Source organism: Sinocyclocheilus grahami, unplaced genomic scaffold (assembly GCF_001515645.1).
Source record: "Sinocyclocheilus grahami isolate Dianchi unplaced genomic scaffold, SAMN03320097.WGS_v1.1 scaffold1528.1, whole genome shotgun sequence".
In the NCBI taxonomy this organism is placed as follows: domain Eukaryota; kingdom Metazoa; phylum Chordata; class Actinopteri; order Cypriniformes; family Cyprinidae; genus Sinocyclocheilus; species Sinocyclocheilus grahami.
Genome location: NW_015506707.1, coordinates 137,128 through 153,907, shown reverse-complemented (window position 1 = coordinate 153,907; position 16,780 = coordinate 137,128). Strand labels below are relative to the sequence as shown.

At 37.0% G+C, this 16,780-nt stretch overlaps 1 long non-coding RNA gene across 1 annotated transcript in view; it reads right to left on the bottom strand.

The window, feature by feature from the left end:
- The window catches only part of LOC107570972 (uncharacterized), a 34,073-nt gene that overhangs the window by 15,192 nt on the left and 2,101 nt on the right, over positions 1-16,780 (bottom strand). Inside the window, exon 2 of the long non-coding RNA XR_001607116.1 lies at positions 11,333-11,379. This is a non-coding gene — a long non-coding RNA (uncharacterized lncRNA). The remainder of the gene's footprint in view (positions 1-11,332; positions 11,380-16,780) is intronic.

Here is a 16,780-nt window from a genome sequence, read left to right as displayed (position 1 = left end):
GTGTGTGTGTGTGTGTGAGTGTGTGTGTGTGTGTGTGTGTGTGTGTGTGTGTGTGTGTGTGTGTGTGAGTGTGTGTGTGTGTGTGTGTGTGTGTGTGTGTGCATGTGTGTGTGCATGTGTGCTTTCTGCAGTGCTACAGTTGAGGCTTTGAGAAGAATTAAAAATCGAGTGAATCGTTGTTTTTCTCTCCCCTGTTGACTCACAGGACCCGAGCTTCACCTGCAGGCATCATTAATGTGCTGAATCCCTGATCGATGAGATCAGTGTGTCTCCTCACACACACACACACACTCACACACACACACACTCACACACACACACAGACACACACACACACACACACACACACACACACACAGAGCTGGAAGCCTCTCAGTGAAATGAGAGTCTCAGAAGCTGCATTTGCCTGGAGCCACAGTAAGTATGATCACATGAGGCAGGTCATCTCTAACGCTGATCATACGGCCTAATGCTAACACTTCTTATACAATATTTGCTATTATTGCTCTAACCTTTATTAAATTAGAATTAACCTACATTAAATTCACGTGTTAACTATTGGCAAGATTGTAGAAATTTTTTATTCCCTACAACAGCAGCTGCCTAAAACAATAGGTATTATTTGGCTACTGGACCAATATGAACCAATAATCTATCTGAGAAATAAAGATCAAGAAGACAAGAAGAAAATCGAATAACATGCACTGATGAGTCATTCACAATAAGATCAGTGATATGAATTTAGAAGATTTACCATTTTTATTTCATGTTTACTTTAAAGGTAGAATTCACCAAAAATGAAAATTTCCTGGAACTGTCCTCATCCTCATGTCATCCCAGATTAGGATGAATTTGTTTCTTCATCATATTTGGAGAAATGTAGCATTGCATCACTTGCTCTGCAGTGAATGGGTGCCGTCAGAATGAGAGTCCAAACAGCTGATAAAAACATCACAATAATCCACAAGTAATCCACAGCACTCCAGTCCATCAGTTAACATCTGGAGAAGACAAAAGCTGAAACAAATCCAGCATTAAGACGTTTTTAACTCAAATATGAATCCATAATTCATAATAACTCTTCCTCCAGTGAAAAAGTGCATCTGCTGTTGTCTCTCACATCAAAATCCAGCAACATATGTGTTTAGAGCTGTTTAAACTCTGCTTGATCTGTGCAGATTTCTCTCCTGATTCAGACCAGAACACTTTTTCACTGGAGGAAGCGTTATTATGGATTATCGACTCAATGTATTTTAGTTAAAAACGTCTTAATGATGGATTAGTTTCAGCTTTTGTCTTCTCCAGATGTTAACTGATGGACTGGAGTGCTGTGGATTATTGTGATGTTTTTATCAGCTGTTTGGACTCTCATTCTGACGGCACCCATTCACTGCAGAGCAAGTGATGCAATGCTACATTTCTCCAAATCTGACGAAGAAACAAACTCATCCTAATCTCGAATGACCTGAGAGTGAGCACATTTTCAGCAAATGTTCGTTTTTAAAACCAAGTCTTAGTCTTGTAAAACAGATTTCTGTTTGTTATCGTCTGAACTGTCAGCAGTTTGACTGATGACTCTGAACCCATGACTCAAGAACAACATCTTGACACGACTGTCACGCCAGCACATGCTCACAGAAAGACACTGCTTCAGTTCAAAGATGTTCAGGATTTTGAAGGCCCTCCGGCCCATAATGCCTCCTGTATTGATTAAAGGCTCATGAAAAAGCTTGTTTTTTCCTGGAGAGCAGCAGCTCTGCATGACATCCATTTTCCGAAAAGGAGGAGCGCTTTGTAATCAGTTTTGGGAATCAACACATTTTCTGAGATGTCGTCTCAGATCATGTTCTGGCCGATACTTCCTGGCAGCCTAAATTCCGCTCTTTATTCGGTTACATAAAAGTGCAACTCATGCATAAGCAATCCTAATATAAAACTTATATAATAAATCTAATTATAAATTGGCTGGATGCAATTGGAGGGCATCTCTCAGAGAGCAGAGTTTTATCTGCAGCCCAGTGCATGACGGACAGAAATGAAGTGGGAGGGAATCTAATGTGGGGACAGATCTCTTGTGTGTGTGTGTGTGTGTGTGTGTGTGTGTGACACTCTCTTTCTTACTCTGCGAGAGCATCTTTCATCAGAAAAAACAGTTGCAAATGAATACAGCATGCATTCAGTCTCAGAGAGGAATAGATTTGAGGCTGAGAGTATTTTTAGCAGCGTTCGAGGTGAGAATTAATTTACTCGAACACAAAGGGAATTATGTCTCTTGAACTATGCCGTGTAGTCCTGAAGGATCTTAAAGTCAACATTAAATCAAAAACTAATGTCTTAAAACTGGTCTTATTGTGAACGATTCATGTATACATTATTTTGAATATCAATTAGAACTAGAAAATAAATAAATATATAATGTTATAATGGTATAATGTTTTTAATCATTACAATGACATACATTTGTATAACTAAATAAATAAATGATAAGTGTGTGTGTATGTATATATATATATATATATATATATATATATATATATATATATATATATATATATATATACACACACACACACATTTTTTTAATTTGTATAAAAAAATATTTGTATAATTTGCAAATTTTTGTTTATTATATGACAATGTGTGTATTTAATATTATTATAGTAAATATTATTCTTTATTCTTAAATTAATGTAAAATTAAATGTAAATTAAAGACCATCATTGCTAAATCAATTAAATAAATCTCTTATTTAATAAGTCTATTATTTATTTGATAAATCTGTATATTACTTAATAAATAAATAACCTCACCTAGGTTTCACAAGCGTTTAGTTTAGGTAGTAATTTAATTTATTTTCTTTCAGACCGCTATTGCAGGTTATGCTGCCTTTCTTAAATCATGTGAATATTTAACAGTGCTTCAATGCTAAATATAATAAAGGTTACAGCAATAATAGCAAATAAAGATTTGAAAAGTGCTGTCATTGCATGGGATTAAAGGAGATGCTTTTGACGGTAAACCTAACCTTCATCCTCCACATCATTCTGAACGAAATGGGACTTTTCACTCTCCAATCAATTATATCGAGTCCCACAAACTTGCTGAAGATCCGGTTTCACTCAGAAATATCAAACGACAGAAGTATAAAAGGTTGGGAATAGCAATTTAAAATGGCTCTAATTAAGGAGGTGATATATAACCAAGGTACAGAAGGGAGTGATAAAGAAATGCTCAACTCTCAAACTTCATAGCAAAATATCTGTGATTCTATAAATACAGAGAGGATTCAAATCGAAGCAATTTTGTTTATTCCACAGTTTCATCTAACCCAGAAAGTTTAATATCACGCAGCGAAACATATATCAAAGCACGTCAGGGCATACCACTTCCTAAAAGTCACACATTTCCACATTACGCCGAGTCTGAAACTTCAAGAGAGTTTGGAGATAAAAATCCTGCTTGTTCTGCGTGTGATTTCATCAGGAACACCAGAAGATTCATAAATACTCTGTATCAAACCATAGAGACACTGAGGCTCATGATGTAATCATGCATCGTTAGAGTGTGCATGCTACACAAAATATTGGGTGAATTCAATTTAATCTGTCATTTTTTTAATAAATACTTTTATATTGCTTGCAAATATTGCCATGCAAATAATTGCAATTAACAATTTATTGTCTTTTTTGCTTATTTCACTTACCGTGCAAGGCTAAAACATTATTAGGCAAACGTAATGAAATAGACCCACATGATTTTCTTTAATAATTAATTTTTATTTATAATGCATAGACAAACTTTTTTGTTGAATGAAATGCTTATAATCAACACTTCACTGGACTCATCTGAGATTGTTGCTATGTATTCCGGGAATGAAGAATTAAATATGCATGCATATTGCATGTGAATGACATACGTATGTAAAGTGGTCTTAAAATGTGGCCTAAGAAGGCAGCAGAATAACTTTTGGTTCAGCTGTTTTTGTGACGATGCCTAAAATGTCTAGATATGCAGTTCACTAGCATTTGGAAAAGCTCAAGACTCATTCAACAGGAGATTCTGTGCATAAACTCTGAATTAGGCCTGTCACGATCATGTATTTTGTGCTGATGATTAATTGTCATGAAAGTAATTGCGATTAACGACTGTGACAATTGTGTGTTTTGCTCATGTCACTGACAGTGCAAGTCTAATATGTTATTATCTTTTTTATTTTTTACTTGCAAACATGCCCATATGATTTTCTTTAATGCTGTTAGAGCGCACATTTGATGGATTCTCTTCGCTCTCATGTTGTGTTCCGGTCATTTTGACCCAGAGAGGATTTTCTTTTTCCTGAAAATGCTTGTTATGTTACTGCATAAAACTTACTGACTTGGCTCACACAGAGTATAAAAACTTCCCAAAAATGCTTTGATAATTTTAGCACTTTTTAGTCCACAACTTGTTACATTTGTCCATCCTACAGAAAAGTGCTTGTAAATCTCTCATCTTGCTATATTATCACTTGGAATCTTGGATTCAATCTATTTGTCAACTTTTCTTTCAATTAGCACGGATTTTGTGTTTCTTTTTGTATCTGAATGATCGTAGGTCTCACTGATTTGAACTCGGGCACCTCAATTTGAGTGAACATCGCCAAAATTATCTACAAATAATGCTTTTCACTCAAAAACTGAATATTGCCAAAATCATCCACAGATTTTTTTTTCACTCAATAACTGAATATTACTAAAATTATCCACATTTTTTGTCACTCAAAAATTTTATGTTGCCAAAAGTATCTACAAATAATGCTTTTCTCACTCAGAAACTGAATTTTGTCAAAAGTACCAACAGATAATTGTTTGTCACTCAAAAAGCAAATATTGCCCAAATTATCCGAAAATATTGCTTTTCACTCAAAGTTGACAAACAGATTGAATCCAAGATTTGGTTGTAATATAGCATAATGAGAGATTTATAAGCAATTTCTGAAGGCTGGTCATTTTTGACCAGGAACACCAAATGTGATTGAAATGTAAACTGCACAATAATCACATCTTCAGTCTGGCTGCGTGTTTAAATGCAGACGAGCGATTTGTGACTTTGCTGTTTCTCCACTAGGGAAAGTGTTACAGGAGTAAAATTCACATCTGGAATCATTAAATCACAAAACCACTATCAAATTGACAGTGCAGAAGTCAGAGAGGTGGTCTGCATGCCCTCAGAGTCACAGCGGCATGCAGCAGCGTTATCTCCTTTCTGTGATGCAGCTCTTATCAGCCGCTTTGAAGTCTCAGCCAGTGGCCATCGCAAGAGAGTCCTAATGAAACCCTCAAACTGCTTCTAATTGCAGCTGTAGCTGGAGTTTTTCCAGAGAGAGAGTTACAGAACAATGAGCATGACAGAAATGCCAAGCAGCGAGGGGACAAACATGAATAACCGCAGACTTCATCTCCAGCACATTTATAACACCGAAAACACATCTGCGTGTGATTATTCTCTTGCAGTTTAATTAAATCGATTAAGAGTTACAGCTGTACTGATACACAAGAGTCGGCCGGTTTTGACTAATGCATGTTATTAATTCAGACAAAAAGGTCATGCCTTCACATTTAGTAAAAGCAAACTAGAAATGCACTCAGTGAGGAGCAGGGAATTGTGGGATAGATTTCAGCGCCGTCTTTCTTCCCGTATCGTCGGTTCTCCTGTCACCTGCGCAGCCTATTTATAAACTTGTAACCATGACAACAGCTGCATTGCTTTACAAATATGAGAGAATCCCTGTCGGAGAGCCAAAAATAATGCTTACATCGTCTTCATCTGGATCGTAAAGGCAGAGGAACACATTAAATCAGGAGCTCGTCTGACACTCTCACTTCATCTGGAGAGATCCCATGAAATTAAACAAAAAGATGAGTGAAAGCTTCAGAGACGCGGAGACAAGGCAGATAAAAAGACACTAAAAATGAGTATTGCTTTGTTTCCTAAACCCCTCTCACGCTTGCAGATGAAGAACCTGACAACATCAAAACGCATGAGAAGAGACCGCATCACACACGCTGAGACTTTTACATATCATCAAAACTATTAAAACACTGAACTCTGACAGGGAATGATTGGCAGAACATGTTTGCATACACATATTGCGATTTAATTATATTTCATTTAAATGCATTAAACTGACTTAAAAAAACTGGGGGGGAAACATGCATATCTTAAGTTTAACACATGCTTATCAGTAACTACTACTGTTAATATTACTGTAAAATACCTGGTAGTATGTTACAAACACGTCTGTTCAGCACAGGGGAAAAACACAGGGATAATTATACAATTTAAGTGTATGAAATAGTGCTTGAACGATATTGTTTTTTTGCTGATGCTGATATCGTAGGGAGCAGGGGGCCAATGGCTGATATACTGTATATACCCTAACAGACAAACGTTTTTGAACAGTAAGATTTTTAATGTTTTTTAAGGAAGTCTCTTCTGCTCACCAAGCCTGCATTTATTTGATCTAAAATACAGCAAAAGCGGTAATATTGTGAAATATTTTTACTATTTAAAATAGCTGTATTCTATGTGAATATGTTAAATGTATTTCTGTGATGCGCAGCTGTATTTTCAGCATCATTCCTCCAGTCTTCAGTGTCACATGATCTTCAGAAATCATTCTAATATGCTGATTTGCTGCTCAAGAAACATTTCTGATTATTATTATTATGTTGAAAACAGCGGAGTATATTTTTTTCAAATTACTTTGACAAATAGAAAGTTTAGAAGAACAGCATGTATCTGAAATAGAAATCTTTTGTAACATTATAAATGTCTTTATCATCACTTTTGATCAATTTAAAGCATCTTTGCTAAACAAAAGTATTAATTTCTATCATTTCTTTCACCCCAAAAAATTATACTGACTCCAATGGATGGACGGACGGACGGCTGGACGGATGGACGGACGGACGGACGGACGGCTGGACGGATAGATGGATGGACGGACGGACGGACGGACGGATGACTGGATGGATGGCTGGACGGATGGACGGATGGCTGGACGGATGGACGGATGACTGGATGGATGGATGGATGGATGGATGGATGGCTGGACGGATGGACGGACGGACGGATGACTGGATGGATGGCTGGACGGATGGACGGATGACTGGATGGATGGATGGATGGATGGATAGACGGACGGATGGACGGACGGATGACTGGATGGACGGCTGGACGGATGGATGGATGGCTGGACGGATGGATGGATGACTGGATGGATGGATGGATGGATGGACGGATGGATGGATGGCTGGACGGATGGATGGATGACTGGATGGATGGATGGATGGATGACTGGATGGATGGATGGATGGATGGATGGACGGATGGACGGATGGATGGATGGATGGACGGATGGATGGATAGATAGAACTAATGATGGACGGACGGACGGACGGATGGATGGACGAATGGATAGATGGATAGATAGAACTAATGATGGATGGATGGATGGATGGATGGATGGATGGATAGATAGAACTAATGATGGACGGACGGATGGATGGATGGATGGACGGATGGATGGATGGATGGATGGATGGATGGATAGATAGAACTAATGATGGACGGACGGACACACAGATAGATAGATAGATAGATAGATAGATAGATAGATAGATAGATAGATAGATAGATAGATAGATAGATAGATAGATAAATGATAGATAGATAGAGTATTTATTTTAATTAATATTTAAGAAGTTTTAAATCATTTGAAAATGAATTTAAAAATAAATGTCAAATAAACATACTTATAATAACTTCTTGATTCTGTAAACCTATTACCGTATTTTTCACAAATAAAGAAATATTAAAATATATATATAATAAAAAGCAAGTAAACACTGTAACCAACAAGTCACGCAATAATTCACAAATAGGTAAGAAGAAAAGTTCCGAACTCTCTATTTTCTCTGAAAGCGACAGCGGCCTCATCTCTTCTTCCTGCAAGAGTCCCGAACAGGACTGAACTCATCGAGATCTGAATGAAGGACACAGAGGGAGGAGAATCTGCTTTGCTCGTGCAGCAGCAGGTAATGGAAAGCGCGAGCGTGAAAGTGAGCTCTCTCATATGCAGCGCTGCCTCGGCTAACAAGCGTTTAGCTGACAATGGGTTAAAGCCACAGGTTTGACGTCTCTCAACTTTCTCAGCTCACACATACTTTCGTTGGACCTAATTGCTCCCTGAGGGACCAATCCTGTGGTCAGATGGGCCCGGTGCATGCTGGGTAACCCTCGCCTCTCCAGAATATAGATCCATATGAGCAGTATTCACCATTCTGGGCTAAATAACACGAGCGCTCGTCATCACAGCAGAGCTCACGGTTGATCCTGTTATTCTTCAGAAGAGATGAAAAACAATGTCTCAAGTCCCACGACACAAAGTCAATCTCATTATCCCAAATATTTCAAACACTCAGGATTAAAATGGGAGATGAAGAACTACAAAACATGTCAAAGCAAATAAAACCACATTTAAAATATGACAAAACTATTATATTATATATAATAAAAATATACAAAATAAATATTTAAAAAGTCATCTTCATGCTTCTTCAGTAAATCACGTACGGCTAGAAAAGTCATGAAAAGTCCATTTTAAATTTCAAATATCAACATTGGCTACCAGAAATCACTTACTCTGCCTTTAATCTCTAAAAAACCTCTGTAATTGTGAGATTGAATTAAAAGAAACTAGGACTCCCTGCAGATTCAAATACGTTGGGAAAACAGAGCAGAGGAAACAAATGATGGAGAGAGAGAGCTTTGGATATTGCTGTGGACAGTGGAGGACCTTAAGAGTCAAAAAGATTGAGATTCACTGCTTTAAAAAGAAGGCGATCAATGGATTTTCCTGCTGTTATCCTCTCATGTTTCTCGTGTTTTCAGTAAACTCATGCTCTCCAAATGTCCTCTACTGATGATGAAAGCACCTTCAATCTGACATCAGCACTGCGGCCAGCCGAAACTACACCACACACACGCACATTCACACACTTCAAAGGAGAATTAAGGAGTTAAAAATAAATAATGAAGTTTCCAGCATTGTGCAGAGGTGAGAGGATCCTCTCTCAAGAGCCCAGAAGTGATCCTATGTTGTTAAATACCAACTAAAACTGGGATCTTTTTGCGGTAGATTTCTGTGTCATTCCCACTGAGGAGCCTCAGCTGCTTCATTTAATAAGCAATTACAAATGTAATGAAGCAAAAATTAGTGTTAAAAATGAGCGTCATGCAATACATGATCAAATGTAATTCATGGGAACAAAATCGTCTCAGGTTACCCATGTAACCATGGTTCCCTGAGAAGGGGAACGAGACACTGCGTCCCCTAAAGTGTCCTCTAGGGGACGCAGTGTGAGTTCCCATTCGATAGGGAACGTCTCAGGTTACCCATGTAACCATGGTTCCCTGAGAAGGGAAACGAGACACTGCGTCCCCTAGAGGACACTTTAGGGGACGCAGTGTGAGTTCCCATTCGATAGGGAAGCAAGTATATGCTGTTATCATCTTGCTGCTGCATCTATATGTGCACATGTAAATAAATGTGTGTGTGTTACCTTACAAGTGTATGTTCGGGTCTTTCTGATTTTTTTTCTTGAAAGAAATTATTACTTCTATTCATAAAGCATGCATTAAATTGATCAAAAGTGACAGTAAAGACATTTATAATGTTACAAATCATTTATATTTCAAATAAATGCTGTTATTATCTGTGAATCCTGAAAAAATAAAATGTATCACGGTTTCCACAAAAATATTGTGCAGCACAACTGTTTTCAACATTGATAATAATCAGAAATGTTTCTTGGGCAGCAAATCAGCATATTAGAATGATTTCTGAAGATCATGTGACACTGAAGACTGGAGTAATGATACTGAAAATTCAGCTTTGATCACATAAATAAATTACATTTCAACAGATATTTACATAAAAAATACTATTTTAAATCATAATAACATTTCACTATTTTTACAGTATTTCTGATCAAATAAATAGCCTTGGTGAGCAGAACAGACTTATTTCACTGACCTCAAACTTCTGAATGTCAATGTAATTACACTCAAGAAACTTGTTTGCAAACTTAAGCTAGCACAAACTTACAAACTTTAGCAAATCCAGCCATGTTTTTGTTTTTGTTTCTGTGAAGATGTTTCACCTCGAATCTTGTGCACTGGTCCCTAGTGAGTGTGACCTTGCCTGCGGGTCTGTCCTGTTGTGCCACACACACACACATACACACACACCTGTCCCTCACTCCCTCACTCACTCACTCCCTCACTCACTCACTCACTCACTCACTCACTCACTCACTCACTCACTCACTCACTCACTCACACACACACACACAAACAAACATACACACACACCTGTTTGCCACAGTCTCTCTCATTATGTCCAGTCATCAGTGAATCACTGGCCCCTAATGGCCTAATGTGACTGTAGGACTGCAGCAGATGCATAACAGAGCTCGCATTAAAAGCCCTCGCGATCCCTGGAGGAAACTGACATTCATGGGGAAAAAAGAAAGTTCGAAGAAAATTGGATGGAAATTGGCTTCTCCAGACCACACAGAGGGGGAGAGATGAATGCGGAGGTCGCATCCCAGCATGCACTTGGGCGGCCAGAGCTGAGAGGGACGGTATCATTAGAGGAGGTAGATCATGCATCACAATCTCTGAAGGTCTGGATAAAGCCAGTGTTGCATGGCCCGCTTCAAGACCTCCGGACATCACTGCAGCGCTTCTTCAGAGGACAAAACGAGTGGAAGGAGTCGGTCTTATCTTACACTTTCTCCAGCTGCAGATATTGAGAGAAAATCCCTGTAAAAAGCCACAGCTTATCAGAGCTTTTGTTTGGAGAGGAGAGCAGAGGTCGGCTGGTCTTATCAGGCACAAAAACACTTAGAAGATCAACACCTCACACTGATTAAACAGAGAACAATAGATACTCTGAAACTACAAGATATTCATTATATAACAGTTAGAGGTTATGCACGCACACTCAAATTAGTTTGTAAACACCAGACTGACAAAAACAACTGGATGCTTTCATATGTTAAAACATCTCGTCAAAACCAGAAAACTAAGTCTGTGGGTTATACAGTAAAGTACTTTGCTGGGCTCTCAGATGAATGGAAACACTGACTGATTCAGAGCGAGTTCATGGGGAAAGAGTGTGATTTTCTTCATTAGGCTTCACTTTAGGTGAGAGGATTTAATCAGGACACCAGAGACACCAGCAGCTCAATCAATCAACTAAATCAATTAACGGATCAATACTTACCTCTCCATCTCATACTCTTTCATGCCCGGCTTCACACGTTTCATCACCTACAAGGAATCACACACAGTAACCAGATAAGAGCGCTTTACAAAATATTCAATTAGTCATCCACCTCAGACAGCAGCCGAGGGCTTCCCTTCTCTCTCCAGATAAAGTCTAATAATCTCAATGAACTCTCGCCGGCAGGCAACGAGAGCCGCAGACACCGAAAATGACCAGCAATTGCCTTCAAATTACAGAAAGACTCATCCATTTGATGAGATAACAGTCATTTGCGGCGCAGCGGAGAGAAATGAGGGAGAGCGAGTGTCGAGGGCTGTTTGATGATTGCAGGTTAGGAAGCTTTTATTTCAATCGAGAATCGTGAGTCACACCGTACAGCAGCGCTGAAGGATCCCCGGGAGATTGCGGAGATCAGGTTGTTGCAGATAATGTTAGTATGTTGGGTGACAGAGGTAAAATGATGCTTGTAGGAGTTAAACAGTGCTAGTATATACTACCATTCAAAAGTTTAGTGTCAGTAAGACATTCTTTTTTTAAAGAATTGAATACATTTATTCAGGAAAGGAGGCATTATGATCAAAAGTGACAGAAAAAATATTTTCTTTTTACTTTCTATTTGTCAAGGAATCCCCCCCCCCCAAAAAGTCACCGTTTCAACAATAATGAAACGTTTTGTGGACGTTCACGTAAATTTAGTTGCAGTGTTTTGTTCTGCAGAGATTATTGTAAAATACTGCATCCTTTCAATTTCGCTCTACAAAGAAATTAATACTTTTATTCAGCAAGAAGCACTAAATTGATCAAAACCGACAGTAAAGGCATTTATAACGTTACAAAAGATATCTACTTCAAATAAACATGGTTAATAATAAGACAAAAGAGCATGAAAGTATGAATTTGAACTTTGTAATCATCAAAGCCTTAAAAATGTATCGTATCATGGTTCTCACAAAAATGTACAAAAAAAGTTTTTGAATATTTATTACAGAATAATAATAATAATTTTTATATATATATATACATAAAATCTGAAATGTTTCTTGAGCAGAAAATCAGCATATTAGAATGATTTCTGAAGATCATGTGACACTGAAGACTGGAGTAATAATGCTGAAAATTCAGCTTTGATCATAGAAATAAATTACATTTTAACAGATATTCACATAGAAAACAGCTATTTTAAATTGTAATAATATTTCAGATTTTTACTGCATTTTTTTAAATCAAATAAATGCAGCCTTGGTGAGCAGAAGAGACTTCTTTCAAAAACATAAAAAAAAAATCTTACAAACCCCAAACCCTGAAAAATTTTAGTTATCTCCTGGGTTTTTTTGCAATTTTAAATTGTAATAATATTTCGAAATAATATAATTTTTACTGTACCATTCTTAGAACAAGAGCGAGCAATAAAGAGCAACAGATGAGCACTTGACTTGTTTTGTGCCGTATTAGACGGTCACGGTCTCCTGAGAAAGGTCACCTGGCGCAGGTGAACGTGACGCGTCTCCGCAGCGCTGGGAGTTTGGCAGGATCGGGAACGAGCGCTGGATTTTAATTACGTCCCGTGAGAGGAAGAAGAGACGGGCGAAGCGAATAGACATGGTCACAGTAACTCCTCATTTGTCCCTCTATGTTCTTCCTGTTCTGAATATAATTGGACTCATTAATTATATAAAAGGGTCCAGTGTGTTCTAAGCTGTCTTCTGTCTGATGCAAAAAACAGGAGGGTTTAAGGCATGCAAAAATAACAAAAAAGCAGGACACACGATCAGAGTCTCTACAAGTGACAAGAAACCCGATGAAATACATAAACTAATTCAGAGCTGCAAGTAGAAATACAACTAAACTGTTCTAGGCTACAAAAAACATCTATTAAAACAAAATCAATGCTGTCAGCACTATTCGGATGGGATTTGTTTTCTAAATGACTCTAAGTGAGTTACAGTTACAGAATCTAATGTAATACGTTCTTGAAGCTCGAATAGAAGACATGATACTCCAATACTATGGTTCGATTATGAGGCATAAACCAATAAAATATATAACCTGCATGCAATGCAAGCTGCTTCGGATAAAAGCATCTGCTATTTGCAACAAATGAAACAAATTATTTTATTAGTGTTTCACTGGATAATTTGATGCTGCTTTCAGCAATGAGTTTCTTTGGCAGCAAAGAAAAGAGCAAAACACTAACTTTAATTTCCGTGTTGAATCTGAAAATTGTGCATAAAGTATGAGAAAGTTTCTAGATTTCTCTAGAAAACCCAAGTTAGCAGATAATTTTCAGTAATATGCAAGAGAAGCACTGACAAAGTATGTTTGCAAAACATACATTTACCATATGATCATTCTACTAAACTAGTCCTGTCTAAATAGGTTTAACGATACTGTTTGGGATAAAATAAACAAATGCATGATTGATTGAGACAACAAATGTCATTTGAATATATATAAAACTGAATTATTTCATGCATCTTTACACTGATGCACAAGACTTTACATTTATGCATGTGGCATTATGCATGTATCCAGAGCGACTTACAGTGCATTAAATCTGTTGACTCTGGCATGGCTAGTGGCATATAAATGCTTAAAACCACATTTACATGTACACATAGTCCATTATTCATAGCTGGACGTTCAAAGGTCAAATAACTGTCGTCCGCTCCTGTCAGTCTCAATAAAACAGTAAAAGTCCTGGACTGAAGCTGAGCTCTTAATCGCTGCTTGACTGAAAATGACCTTCGTCTCAGCTCTCCTCACCGCAAAGACAAAATCAGCATTTACAGTCATTTACATTTCAAACTAGCAAAACCTGCTGCTGTAAGCATCACTGACAGACCACGGCGCATTCAGATGAATCTCACGAAAGCAGTCAAGAACACGTCCAGGTCACATTTCACACCAACAAATAAAGATCGATAATTTGTGTTTAAGTCAATTATATACTGTCCTGTACTTCCCAGACTTCTTTCTTTGTTACTATCTTATCATCTCTGTTTATTTTTTTGGTATATACTTTACAAATAACTGCACAGTCTTTGGAGATGACCTGATTTACATTGCACTGCTGGTTATATATTCTCTATATAACTGTGTACAGGACAAATAAAATCTTGAATATAACATTTTGTGTAAAGAAACTGAAGCCTATTATAATGCCCACTGGGATGAAAATAATTGTAAAAATCTTCTAAAGTACTTAAAAAAAATCCAGCATCTTGAAAAAAAATGTATTCTGCTGACTTGCAAAAAGGCCTTATATTATATATAATATTATAATTTTATGATTTGATGAGTTCAAAAACTAGTTTTGTTTTCCACAAAATAAGATTTAAAAAATGTATTATATAATATATATTTTATATATATTAAAGATGCACCGATACTAAATTTCTCATCCGATACCGATAACCGATTATTCAGAATAATATCTACCGATACAGATACCAATAGTTTAGTTTAGTTTAGTTTAGTTTAGTTTAGGATATAATCAGACCTGATCATCGTCTGTTTTTAAACAATCGGCTAAAGGCAAATAGTGCAAATAATTGCTTTTATCAGCCAATGCTGATTACCGATTATTGGCCGATACATTAGTGCATCTCTAATATATATATATATACACAAGCAGTCAAATGTCAAAAGTTAGTTTAATGACAAAAATAAGTATTCAAAATATGTAATTTAACTTCATCATTAACTTCGAAATCAGGCATAAAGGTATAAAATAAAGTAATACATGTAAAAACAAAAATTACAACAAAAATATCTGTAGTCTGGCTCAGATGTCTTTACTGCAGTTTGTCTGTTGATTAAGAAAAATACAAGACTACTTCACATTACAAATGGTTGTAAAGGCAAAAATGCTACGAAATGCATCATATTTAGTAAGAAAGTGTGACAAGCTCAGGCAAAAAGGCACTATTTTTGGAAACAGCAACCCAAAATTAGTAAGAAACAAGTATTGGATTTCACCCAGCAAATATGATTATGGAGGTGTAATGTGCATTTTAGAGTGAAATACTCATTCAGCCAGAGCTCTGGAGAGAGAAAGAGGAGAAAAATCACCCAGAATCTGTTCTGTTAGTCACAACATCTTCACCCAAACATCCCACCGTGTTAAATCGGGCCGGCAAGCGTTTTAGGCCATGCATGGAACTAAGAAAGAGCAAATAAATTTCTCTGACAACCTCTAAAATGTTAATTAACAAGATATGTTAATGCAGACAAAACAGAACCATGCATAAAAATAAAATGACTAAGTGAAGTCAGAACGCCGCTCAGTTTTGAAGATTCTGATTTCACTCAATGATAATTTTATTAATTCTGGTTTCTATTAATGGATCTTTCTGTATTTCTGAGGAATAAAGATATTTGGAAACACTCTCCTTTCACATCAGCACAAACATAGAGACGTTTCAAATCCATTAACAAAACCGAATGTCATTAAAAATGGAAGTGATTCTGAATATGAACTCATTTGGATTTGGATTCTCAGCCCAATTCTGAACTCTTCCCGCTCTATGGTTTCAAGTGACCGTACAGTGAACTCCTCAAAATCCCTCGTTCCTCATTAAAAAAAAACTATTTGTTTCCATTGTGGCCGTGACTCATGTTCCTCTTAAACCAAATATCCAGCAATAACAGAAGACGAGCGGTTGAGGCTGCGAGACGTTTGTCTACATCAGCTCTGGCTGAGACTGGCACTTATAAAGACCTATGAGCGTTAATATGTGCCGAGGCCTTTATTGCTGGAAACGAGGGATCAAAAGAGCCTCAAAACATGTCCTTCAGACCTTCATCTGAAGATCGACCCGGTCTGCCAAGGTCACTCTAGATTTGATAAGGTGCTGAGGCTATTTCCATTCAATAACGCCAGGATAAACGCTCATTGAGCTTCTTCAATTCCGTCTGCACATGTGGAAGAATCCTGACCACAGCAGAACGAAATCAAATGGAAATCTTTGTATTTTCTACAGTTTTAAAGGAATATTTCACCCACAAATTAAATGGTTCATTATTTATTAATGCTTAAGTCATTCCAGAAATTTAATTCAGCTTTTAGTGACTGTCAAGCTCAAAAAACAACATTTATATTTAGTCATTTAGCAGATGCTTTTATCCAAAGCGACTTACAAATGAGAACGATGGAAGCAATCAAAATCAACAAAAGAGCAATGATACACAAGTGCTATAACAAGTCTCAGTTAGCTTAACACAGTACATGTAGCAAGGGTTTTTTTTAAATCATATAATAAATAAATAGAAAACAGATAGAATAGAAAAAGAATAGCGCAAGCTAGTGTTATAGGTCTGTTTTGCTTTTGTTAATTGTATAATAAATGAAAAGAAATCAGACAGAATACAAAAAGATTAGAAAGCAAGTGTTAGTTTTTTGTGTTAGTTTTTTTTTTTAAAGAAAACAAGCAGCAAATGAATAGA